This window comes from Limulus polyphemus, unplaced genomic scaffold (genome assembly GCF_000517525.1).
Source record: "Limulus polyphemus unplaced genomic scaffold, Limulus_polyphemus-2.1.2 Scaffold228, whole genome shotgun sequence".
NCBI classification, from domain to species: Eukaryota; Metazoa; Arthropoda; class Merostomata; order Xiphosura; family Limulidae; genus Limulus; species Limulus polyphemus.
The window spans coordinates 722,938-736,082 of NW_013665838.1; the positions used below are offsets into that span (position 1 = coordinate 722,938).

The 13,145-nt window shown below is 32.5% G+C and overlaps 1 protein-coding gene and 1 long non-coding RNA gene across 2 annotated transcripts in view; one reads left to right on the forward strand and one right to left on the reverse strand.

Moving 5' to 3' along the window:
- The window catches only part of LOC106478582 (putative uncharacterized protein DDB_G0279653), a 41,209-nt gene extending 36,320 nt beyond the window's left edge, over positions 1-4,889 (reverse strand). Inside the window, exon 1 of the mRNA XM_013939136.1 lies at positions 4,672-4,889. The gene's annotated coding sequence lies outside the window, so the exon portion shown is untranslated. The remainder of the gene's footprint in view (positions 1-4,671) is intronic.
- Positions 4,890-10,432: 5,543 nt separating this feature from the next.
- Positions 10,433-13,145, forward strand: part of LOC111085076 — a 5,944-nt gene continuing 3,231 nt past the window's right edge. Inside the window, exon 1 of the long non-coding RNA XR_002609929.1 lies at positions 10,433-10,629. This is a non-coding gene — a long non-coding RNA (uncharacterized LOC111085076). The remainder of the gene's footprint in view (positions 10,630-13,145) is intronic.

A 13,145-nucleotide genomic window follows, 5' to 3' on the forward strand; every position in this document is an offset into this window, starting at 1 on the left:
AAACAGCGACATCTCAGATTCCAAATGTTTAAAAAGTATCTGTATAATTATCTACCTAGCTAAATGTTAGGATATTTACGTACTTAAATAACAAGAAAATTATATTTAAAATGTGAGTCAAACAATTAGGACACGTAGTAGATAGAAAACAATAAATAAAAAGCCTTACCCTAACCAGCAAGCTTTTGGTCACAAAATGATTTCAAAATGATTAAATTGTAAGGACGAGTTAAAAGGTGGAATTAAACTTTGGTTACCAGAACGAACAAAAACTTCAAACTGTGGAATAAACACAATTCCAACATTCTAGAGTATTTTAATAAACCAAGAGAAGTGACAGATCGGATATTCTTATATATATATATATATTTGTGTGTGTGTGTCTTGCTAGCTAAAATAACTTCGGATGGACCTATATAGAGTAATCTTCGTAAATTTTGGTAGTCTTAGGACGACAATAACCAAAGGTTGAACACTAATATCTAAATTAAAGATTTAATAAGTCAAAATACGTATTAATTTAGGTGTTTTTCATAAATTATAATATATTATGTACATGTGTGAAGCACAATATGCTAAGATAATGGCCTATTATTTTTGTAAGCAAAGTTTAAAGAAATGAATATTTAGATTTGAGTAAAAAAAAACGTTAAAAAACAGTCAGTAAGGTTACATGCATTATATATTAAATAAGATAAATAAGAAATAATCCATAAAACACAAAACTCAATAACCCAAAAGCTTTCGGAATATAGAATTTCTTTCTTTAGAGGTGAATTATAAATGAGTGTAAAGTGTGAAAGTCAGTAAAGTTATTTTCAGTCATGTCATCGATGTATATAACAGCACATCATGGCAACTTAGAAGAATTTGTATGTTATAGCTACTGATCAGTCCTAAAATGATTAAGTTTTCTAACAGTTAAAATTAATTTAAAATCAAATTAAACTGAAAGATTTTAATGACGCTATTTCACACAAGCCAACATACCTGTTACCAATATGAGATAAATTTTAAAAATTCAGAGATTGAAGCTGTCAAAACAAAACATTTATTGTATCACTTAAGCAGATTGAGTATGGCATACAAACATGATGCAAGGCATCGCATCGCATAAATATAAATTCAATATGGATTTAGTAAAAATAAGTTTTATGGGTGTTTCATTTCCTTTCAACGTCCGGAACTACGTAATGCCGTAGGATGACGAAGAACAACCAATTACATTCTGCCGCTAGTTCCTCGTCTAACAGATCGTACATTACATTTACATGCACGTTCTTAGACGTGAAAACCAAGGGTTGGCTTATGATTTTAGCTAAGATCTCGTGAGTCGTGACTCAAGAATTACGCCATTTTTTTTCACATTAGTTGCCTAACAACAGTTTACTTATGTATACTTGATTATTTTTTCGTTAGTATTTAATTATTTCTATGTGATTAAACCTATGCCTCTAGCCATACCTTAAGTCATCTATTTTTCATACCGTTTGTTTTCTAGCCTATTTATATAACTTTCCAATTAGTATCGATTATATTATTTTTTTCCTGTTCTTACTTTAGTTAATATGCTTTCTCATTTTACTCACTACGTACATCCAAACTATTTGACAATCATATCATTTATAGATTCTGAGTTTGATAACCCCGTAAGTCAAAAGAACTATTTGAATATTCCTTCAGAAGGTCTTTGGTAACTCATTCCCTTGTCTTGTTCATTTTCCTTTTAATTGTTCACACATGATTTAGTTTGGCTTAATTTTGTAAATTTATTATAATGTTCGAGAATTATCACTCCGCAAATAGTATAACTGAACATTCTTATCATATACTTTTTGTGCTTAATTATGCTTAGAAAAGTTTAGTTGATTACCTATTAATTGATTATTTTAATCTTATTTTTAGCACATGCTACTAGTCTAATTTTGTAAGCAACTCTGTCAATATTGTTATATATGATCCAGCCCCCCAGTTGCACAGCGTTATGTCTACAGACTTAAAACGCTAGAAACCGGGTTTCGATACCCGTGGTGGGCAGAGCACAGATAGCCCATTGCGTAGTCTTGTGCTTAAGTACAAACAAACAAACAAATATATGATCCATCTATACTTGCTCATCTAAACCCGGTTTTTGTCTTGACGTTACTTCTGATAAAAATCCAGTTCATCCTTTTCAGTTATTCTTGAATAAATATGTTTAAGTGTAAGGCTTCAAACTCTTTCTTGATCAAAATCACGACCTAGAGGGTTGATTAATATATTACGTAAAACCTAAAATCATGTTATAAGGTGCCGTTAAACCGATTGTTGTCAGTCTAGGTTAACCACAAGGCCAGTGAATATTTATTTGTTGCGTCGTACTACAGTCGTACTACAAAAATTTAGTTGTCTTTCGATTGTCCGAAAGTTGAAAGGACAATAATGTCTATCAATATAACGAAAAATTTTGAAACGCTTTAGTACTTTAAAGCACACTATTTAAATATAATTTATTACCACTAGAATGTTACCCATTAATTACTAAAGTAGCGCTTTTATAACAATTATCCAGCAATGATTCATCAGCTGGATAATGTCCTTGTTAGCTACATTTTCGGCCATAATCCAATTAATATATCAAAAGTTTGGCCCAGCTAAGGAAGAAGAGTAAGGATAGTCCTAAATCCATATACTAAGCTAACAATACAACATTATGCACGTACAACAAAATGAATACAAGATATGTATGTATATATATAATATAGAATTAGAAATAATAAAGGCAATTTATTATATAATAGCGTAAGTACCCGGCTTCGCTCGGGTTATTAGGTCGATCTTGTGTGTATTCTGAGCCCATTTTAGCATAAAAGTGTAACCTATATACTTATGTTGCTAAGCAACATGACATAAAAGTCATTGTTGTAAAGCATTGTTACCAAAACGCACTGGCTTTTCTATATATTAGAAGTTGTTATATAAGGAGCCACTTCTTTTCTATGTGATTTTTCGCTAGCTTTCCTCATTAAAAAGATGCACACGCGCATGCGTGTACACACGCGGGGTACATTTAGTATGGGTGCAAAATTTCAGGTTTCTAGGTTCTTTCCTCTTGGAGCCATGGCGGGCACACACAAATATACACGCATGTGCATTTCTGTCTGTCTGTGATTTCTATTTGTAATATTTGTTTTGGAATTTCGCGCAAAGCTACACGAGGGCTATCTGCGCTAGCCATCCCTAATTTAGCAGTGTAAGACTAGAGGGAAGGCAGCTAGTCATCACCACCCACCGCCAACTCTTGGGCTACTCTTTTACCAACGAATAGTGTGATTGACCGTCACATTATAACGCCCCCACGGCTGAAAGGGCGAGCATGTTTGGTGGGATGCGGATTCGAACCCGCGACCCTCAGATTGTGAGTCGAGCGCCTTATCCACCTGGCCATGCCGGGCCTTGGTAATATAAGGAACCACTTCTTTTCTATGTTGTTTTTCGCTAGCTTACCTCATTAAAAAGATGCGCATGCGCGCACGCACGTGAATAAGATAAGTAATAATATCTAGGTGTACACCCTCAGGGTCCACTTAGTATGGGTACAAAATTTCAGGTTTCTAGGTTTTTTTCTCTTAGAGTTATGGCGGTCACATATACACACAGAGACCCACAGACATACCCTTATATTATTATAGATATGTTACGAAATTGTGTATAAGGAGCTTTGGTTAGGGTTCAGAGAAGTGAGAAAGTAGCCGACTTTTGGTCAGCCTCTAAGGTATTAGAAAATGACTGAAGTAACGAAATGCCTAAGTTCAGCAGTATGAAACAATAAGACCCCTTATAGTAGTGAAATGTTATCATCCGATATACGAAACAAAACATTTTCAAGCTCAAGAAGAAAGGACCTGTTTAACATGAGTTTGAGAAAGAAATAAAGAAGGCGGGAGTTCAGCGAAAAGAAAGAAGACTGAGAGATGTGTGAACGAATATACCAACTGAGGCAAAAGAAGAAAGTGATATGCTGCCAATAAGAAACTAAACCTATTTCTAAGTTTATATGTTGTATTTTACATTAATAAACAGCAATTTGTTATGTTTACATTGGCATAAGTCAATTCCTGACAGGATTAAGTACAACCTAAATATAGTTGATGGACGTAAGAAGGGAATGCGAAGGGCGAGTATACCACGAACGAAAAAAATACATAACATTTTAACCAATACTTTTTATTAAACTAGCATTAAAGAAAGAAAAGTAAATAACTCACTTACACTTTACACGCTTACCAGGTTAAAATAAGACCGTACACAAACACAGAAAATGTTTTCTATTACAACAACAATTTAATATAGTGATTTTCTTTTCTAACATATGTAGCATCATACTTTGTTCAAGCTAAAAATTAACAAAAACTCATATGTGATAAAAATATGAACTAAATTAAATTATTAATTGCAATAAATAGATATTGTTCCATTTTTCTAGACACTGTGCAATAAATCAGACATGCATGGCTTTCTTGATATGTTTGTCAATTATGTTACTAACACACATGCAAGACAGAGGAACAATTTTAACCTCTAATTGTGGAATATTCTGTAACCGATACTTTCTAATGACATCTTTATTACTTTCTTTTTAAAGTACAGAAAATTCACTATTTCTGAGTACAACAGAAAACACACACTTACATTCCTTCGTCGTTTTTACTGGCAATAACCTACAGCGACAAGTTAGGATTCCCTTTACTTTCATCCGAAATATTCAGTTAACAAGCGGTTTCTATACAAAATACGCAATCACGTGTAAAATATTGTCGCTTGTTTTAGTTTTAATAGAGTACGAGAGTGTTACATACAAGCACTGAAATCGGGGTAATCTGTTTGACTGAGGGCGTAATGTTTCTACACTAAACTTTAATCTTTGCTTTTGTAGACATGTAACGCAACTACTTCCTTCATGACGTAATTATATCAGAAAATAGTGCATTGAATAACATATTTACATAACAGTTACCAACATCTACTTATGCATGTTTAAGCTCAATTGTGTGTTATATAACTATGATAATGCTTATCTGTTAATAGTTTATTTGTTATATCGTATATCTCGAATCAGAAAAAAAAAAACTGACAGCAAACCAACGTTACGAAATCTCATAGTCACTTAAATGTTGTTTTAATACAGTTGTTCAATAAGAACATTTTCAAATCGTGTCTTTAAAAAAAAACGAATTGATAATTAATACAGTTACCTTCAACTGATTATTATTAACAAAATATCTCGTATAGCAAGAACGTTTGATACTGAAACAAGCGACAGAAATAGAATGTAACTGTAAAATTTAAATAAACCATTAAAATAATATTAAAAGGAGTGTAGTTCTTCCTGAAGAAGAAGAATAGTTCGTGTTATGATATAAAATTAAACTTATTCACACATTTTAATTTCAAGTTTTAACAGAATTAATTACAAATTACTTCACTAACAGTTTCTTCTCTACATATCGTGATAAATACGACAAAAGAAAGAGACTATTGAATTATGAAATAACTAGTAATCGATTGTTTGTTTGTTATGGATTTCCGCAAAGCTATCTGCGCTAGCCGCCCCTAATTTTGCAGTGTAAGACTAAGGGAAGGCAGCTAGTCATCACCACCTACCGCCAACTCTTGGGCTACTCTTTTACCAACGAATAGTGGGATTGACCGTCACATTATAACGCCCCACGGCTGAAAGGGCGAGCATGTTTGGTGTGACGGGGATTCGAACCCGCGACCCACAGATTGCGAGTCGAGGCCCTAACCATCTGGCCACGTCGGGCCCTAGTAATCGAATAGTAAAATGAATTTCCGTAATATCTTAAAATGAGCTTTGTAATTACTTTACTAAGGTTTACAGATATATCTCCTACTTGTCTACGTTAAGTCATCATCTCAAGAATATTTCATAAAAGTAAGAGGATATAATGCTAGAAAATTATCTTTCTAATAGTAAATAAACTCGATATGAAACAATTATTTTCTTTTCAATCACATTACTTCTTCAGTTAATATTACCGATTTTATAAAAGACCACTCAGTCTTCGACCGTTTCTTGGATAAATTGAATTTGAATGAAACACAACATTCCTCATAGTGGCACAGCGCCAAGTCTGCGGACTTATAACGCTAAAAACCGAGTGCCCGTAGTTGGCACAGAATAGATGGTTCATTGTGTAGCTTTGTACTTAAATACAAACAAACGAAGACAGCATTTTCATTTTAAGATGCGATAAATTCTTAGGAATCCCTCGTATGGTGCTTCTGTGGTGTAAAAAATATGTACTATTAACTGATACGTTAAATTATTTGAGCTTTTAAGTACCATAACTCGTTTTTTGTATATAGCTGTGCTGAACCATTAGTGATTCTTAAGCGTTTTTGGCTCAGAACCAACTTGTAAACATTTATGGCCAGTCGTGATCTAGTAAATAGCTTTAGTGTAAAAAAGTATCTATTTTCAAAGTGTAACCGCGACTCTTTCATATATTCTGACCACCCAATTTTTGGTCGCGACCCATGGGTTGTGTAACGAATTTGTTGTTATGTATTTATTTTAATATGAACATTGTTTAGATTAAATTTATATTTAGAAACATACGTAGTTTATACTGTTAGAAACTCCCGTCTATTCTCCAAAGTTGTAGAAGATTCTCGAAAGAAAGAATCAAAAATATATACGAGTATATACACGTAAACTCTTTAACCAGTATTGTTACGTAAGACTGAATTTTTTGGAAAACTTTTCCACGCCTATAAATATAACTAACGCGACGCACCAGGAGAGCGTCTATTATTAGTTCGCTATAATCGGTGTGCTATAAAATTTCGAAAGCTACAACTGTGATTTTTATAACGCTTATCAATCGGAAAACTTAAGATATTTGACCAGGAATATTTATAAATTTCGAACGTTACAACTCGTTTAACTTCAGTGGATTCTCATCGGAAATTAGTATTTTTATGAAAACATTACCTACCTTCAACGGTGGTAAACAGCGTGTGTGGCCAAGGAGACAAAACTAGCTAGCTTCCTGGCGAATCGTACTAACATCAACTCGCTTATCGTAAACCCTTGATAAGATATCAAGGATTGACAAGTAATTTCCAGACTAGAACGAAAACTTTATATTTTTGTAAGTTTGTGAAACTTTTGTTTGTGAATCAGTGTTTGTAATAACTATTTGTAATAATTGTTATCGTAAATTGTATTGTTGTGAATATATTAAAATGTATTTGTGTTAAAAAAGAAAATTGTGTGTATCAATCTTGTTGGCAAATATTACAAACTGATTATATATCGGCATTTATTTAAATACTAAACTCAAAGTATAATTTAAATACTAAATTTAAATTATTTAACTCGGCTTCAAACTATTCGAAATTCTAATAAGTAACAGTTGACAAACGTAAAAAGTGATGACGATTTAATTAATAAAATCCTTAGCACAAGACATAGAAATGTTATTCAAGTATAACTGCACTGATTAAAACTAATTAAACGATTAGCATAACTCCGTATATTACAATAAATAATACTTTTCATAAGGCAGTAGTATTATGTCTATTATATTCTTAAAGTCCAAAGAAACGGTAGTTTGGTTTTGTAGAATTTTGTCCAGGTTGGTTTTCATACTTTTATTTATTTCTAAAATTTCCATGATATTTAATTTTTCTACCTTAGTCATACACATGAGAAACTTTACAGTTTTTTTTTTTTTCGGATGAAATTGGTGTGTCATTTCCATAAGACTGGATGCGAAAATTAAATCTATTTTCTACAATTCCCAGCTTCTTGAACTCTTGTTTCCATGAAAAGTCCTTTCTGACATATATATATGTGTGTGTACAGTATTGCAATTATTTCACGTTAATTGGTAAACACCACTATGGCTTTATTTTCAATTTTGTCTTTGTTTTTACAAACATTTTGCCCAAATTGTCTGTACAATAGAAGACTACTTTATAGATTTATTTATTCAGTGTGTTATATATTTTGTGAGAAGGTTACCCAAAGTAACTTAGTTGTACAGCCATCATTGAATGCAAATTGTTTTTAATTCAGTTTCCCAATCTTCAGATAGACAAGGGTACAATGATAAGTCTGTGTAACAAATTATGGAAATCGAAAAGTTTGTGAGATATTAGACGTCTTGAAGAAGTGTGTATGATTGTGTTGATATAAGACAGCTTTCTGAAAATTTTGTAGGAATGTATGCCGTTATTTGTGTCAATATTTAAGTGTTTTTTTTTAAATAATGTTTCACATTTCCCAGTATTCCATAACAAATATAATAGATTTGTTCTGTGAGAAAATTATCAAGTTGATGTTTGGAGCCTGTCCAGAAACAAATGTCATCATCAACATATCTGTACCATCTTTAATATCTTCTGTATTATTTTCATCGCTAAACAGTTTTTTCTGTAAATCATCCACGGAGAGAGATGATGATGAGGGAGACTCATAGTTAACCCGTCGTTCTGTCTAGTTATTTGAAGTAGTTCTGATCTAAGCAAGTGATTATTATTGTTTGTAAATCTAGGACTATTACAAGGTTTTCTTTTTCTTTATCTAATAAATCACAAATAATTTGTTTACATCCTTTGACATTGAACTAGTGAAAAGATTGCAAACATCAAACGAAACAATTTTGATGTTATATGGTATCTCTACATTTTTTGTATTTTTTCCACAAGCCCCAAATAGTTTTTATACTGTATTTAGATTTAAAACAGTTAGAATTTTTGAAAATATTGTGTGCTTCCTGTGATAGTTTTAGACGGATGCATTGAACACCAGATTTGATCGGGATATTAGTTTTGTGCAGTTTAAGAAGTCCTTAGAGACGAGGTGGTTAAGAGTTCATAACAACTTAGCTTTATTACAGAATAAGATTCAACATTATGTGCTACCTCTACATCTACTGCGATATATTCAAAGTCGTTTACATTTTTGTTTTGTTCAAAATATATCTAATATAATTTTCATTTAGAAGCGTGAGATTGTTATATATGGGGAAGTTGTTGATTTTATCATGACAATCTTGTTTTTCAAGTAAAACTGTCGCATCACTTTTATCCGCCTTGGTGATTATTAAACTATCATTGTTAAATTTAGAGTTTATTGATTTAATCAATTTGGACTCCTCATATCCCAATCCAAAATATTTCTCAAAAGAAGTTTGGATAATTGTAGAGAATATACGCTTTATTACAGAATAAGATTCAACATTATGTGCTACCTCTACATCTACTGCGAGATATTCAAAGTCGTTTACACCTAACATAATTTTGGGGAAATATTTTAAACCTTTGCTTAGTAAATTTGATTAATTTTTCGTGAACTCGGACTTCGAAAGATTTACTAGCTTTGGATGGAAATTGAATGGTATTATATTTCTAGATTTGAACTATTTTTATATTTACTCATATTGTCCAGTTTTCTTCTCTGATTCAAGTAAGTACTATGTACCAGCCGACTGCATTTTCTCGCATGTCTCTGTTCAGCAGATCAGATTCGATTGGATGCAGCTGGAAACACAGTTCACTATGAATCTCACACCGAAATACATCACATTAAAGGCTATAAAACACGACATATCCAGCCAAAAATGCCCTGGAATCTGGCTAAAAGAAGATAATTAAGAAGTGGTATAGCATTAGGAATTTCAAGTGCAAACTGGAGGGATTCAGACATTTTGGAAATAAAGTTAAAGAAAAAAGGTTACCTTTACTATCTAGATAATAATAATAAAACTTTTTATTTGAGGCAATGTCAATTTTGCTTTGTTTGAATTTCTGATAAAAATGTTTCTCTTTTTTTTTATTTCTCAGGTGAAAACATGTTGAATGTCAAATAAATTATTTGTGTGATCAGGCCATTGAAAAATTTCTCTGTAGTCAAAGATAATGCACTGAATACTCACAAATTACAAGGTATTGATAACATGAAAAAGTCTATTTCAGCTCTTGTAGTAATAGACACGTACTTCACTTTACCAGCAGACGCGCTTATCCCACGTCTATCTCAACATTGCGTAAGACGCTCAGAAGTGAACACAGATCATTTGCGAAACGCCTACGTGTAATTCAAGGAATTGGCCGATATCTAGTGGAGTATACGTAAATACTGATATCTAAACTCGAGGATGTTTATCAGTAGTGCACGTGTGTAAGAAACTGCAATATGTGTAATGTAATTTAATACGTGGACGAACGTGCGAGTAGATATACTTTCAGACAGAGAGATGGACAGAAGAACAAACATAAAATATTTAAAATGCATAGACAAACTATATTCTAATTTTCGCAATATCTATAACCCTATTTTCTAGAGAATTAAGAAGGAATTTAAACTCGCAAAAATGTATACCAAAAATATTAGAAACAGTTTAATTTTCTATTTTACGTCATAGTGTGGAATGTTAAAAATAATTTCAATTTCAAAAAGAGATGGAACAAACATAAGGACCTGTGATTGTGTGGTGGTTAGGACGTTAGACTCGCAATCTGGAGTTCACAGGATGCTTGTCCTTTCAACCATGGAGGCTATGTAATTTAACGGTCAATCTTACTATTCATTGGTAAAGAATAACTCAAAAATTGGCGGTGGGTATTGTTCATTCGTTACCTTTTCTCTTGTTTATCACTTCCAAATTAGGTACTGTTAGCGATAACCCTTAAGTAGCTTTGCGCAATATTCAAGAAACCAACAAACAAAGAGGTATTCTCTTGTGCATCATTCATATCGTGATATGTAAAAACGTGTACCCATGAGTAAATTTTTAAGATAAGAAGCTGTTATGATATCATCCTATGTGTATTGTTACGTTTTAAAGAGCTTTTACTAAAATACGTATAACAATGATATTTTAGATATCAGATTAATATGTGATGAAGTTTTCATTCCACTTGTTACTGAGTATTATATGAGTCTAAAGAAAGAAAAAGAAGAATATGGTGAACAAATAGGACAGTATACAGCTAGAAGGCCACTGGTAATATTATTAAATAAACTCCCTTGTATTTTAGGCAGTCCCTAAGAATTGCATCAAGTACTCAATTTAAATACTTATTTGCATGTGTCTTCTTGGTATGTTGACGACATTGCTGTATGGAGTAATTCACTAACTCCTCTTAACACTGCAGCTAAATTGCAAACTTCTTTTATTAAACTTTAGTGAATTACTGCTCATTCTTAAAAACAATCTACTAACAGTTTTCATTCTAAAGAAACTTGATATATGCTTAACGTCCACTATAGTTGTAAGACCAACAGTAGTTTTGCCAAGACTGCAACTCCAGAAGTCAAAGATTTGCTGATTGTTTGTTGACAGTGATTGGAATTTCTAAGTATACGAATTTCTAGCCCATTAAGGGTAGTTCTGTGAGATAGCTACTGTCATGTTGACTAAAGACAGCGTTGCTCTAATTATCATGTATCTAGGTATTTGAAAAGACAGTGGACTAATTGCTTTTCCGCATTTGATTGACGAGTGTCTTTCTTCAGATGTTGTATTTTGAGGTAAGAAAGATAGGAAAATATCTGTCCTGTGGTTTTACTTCACCACTCGTCCATGGTAATCCTCAAGCTTTTGTTTTACTGATTAGGTCTACCAATACTACAGGAACCACAGCTTTTCAGAAAAAGAAATATATTGCAGCCAAATTTACATAAAGAAAACGGAACATATACTTAAAGAAATTTGTAGCATGCACAATTATATCCACAAACATTTTTGACAAAAAATACTTATTCTGCATAATCACAAACTTAGCCGCTTCAGAATAATCACCCTCTGTCATTCATCACTAAAATACATTTTTCTTTTGATTTTTAATACATATTTTTGCTTAAGCTGTTTTGCTATTTCTTATTTAAGCATTTTACTTAATATTTATTCCTTATCTATTTATTTCATTTTTGTTGTTTGTTATTAGGCACAAAGCTACACAAAGGGCTATCTGCCCATCACGGGTATCGAAGCCCGGTTTCTAGTAATATAAGTCCGCAGACATATCAATGTGCCACAGGGGGGTTCATTTTTGTCACTAAAGAAACATTTCCTTTACAACATCCATCACTAAGTGTTTGTTAGCATCAAGTACTACACTGTTGAAGTTTTGGAGTCAAGTTGTGGACTGGTTACGGATCTAGGCAGCTTGTAACATAAATTTAATTTTACGTTTTTACAGATATTTTTCACAACCACTGACCTTGGAAGGTGGCTTTACAAAACAAGAAGTTCATCACCGATCTTGAGCTTTTAGAAAATAACTCGTGGTGTTAGCACCTAGTATCATTAGATGTAGTAAAACTGGTCAATGTCCTTCAGCCACTTAAATCAACTTTTCTTATCTTTGTCACCCAGAAAAATCCCTGTTACCTTATTGGGTCTATTCCCATAGACAGGATGAGACATCTCTTAATCTGCTATAAATAGAGTTTACGTGGGCCTGCTTCTTCCTGGTATTTTACAGCCTGTCGTTCTAGCCTTTTCAGTACATTGCATGTACAAGACATGTCAGCCTTGACTCTGTAAATGGACCACTGAGACTGGCTTAACGTGTCCGTCACTTTAATATTTGTTTACAGTAACTATAAAAGGCATAATTGGTTGAAAACTTCCATAGAATCTGCTTATTGGGTCTTGTGGTCATGTTTGGCTCCTGTTGTGTTCTCACATAGCTTAGACAAGCTGTTATTTCACTTAATTTTAACTTTTTATAAGGTTCATATGTCTACATTATACGATTATTTTCTTTGCCAGTGTAAACAATGCTTAAATACTAACCATGTAATGGTCTAAAATCAGGGTTCAACAACATAATACAATTTATTCACCAATAATAACACTTAGAAATAAATTCATACTTAAAAAACATAGTTACTAAAAAGTATTATTTCAAATAATGGAATCAGGAAAAAGAATCATAAAGAAAAAACATAATTAAAAAAATTACAAATTAGAGCACACATAATATTCCAAAATTACCTTTCAATATTAATAACAACATCGAGTGACAAACAAAAATAATTTACTAACTGTCTCGTGACACACTCTCTTAGTGGAGCTTTTGGTAGGGCATTTAGGTAACGATGGAAATATACACCTGGAAAAAAA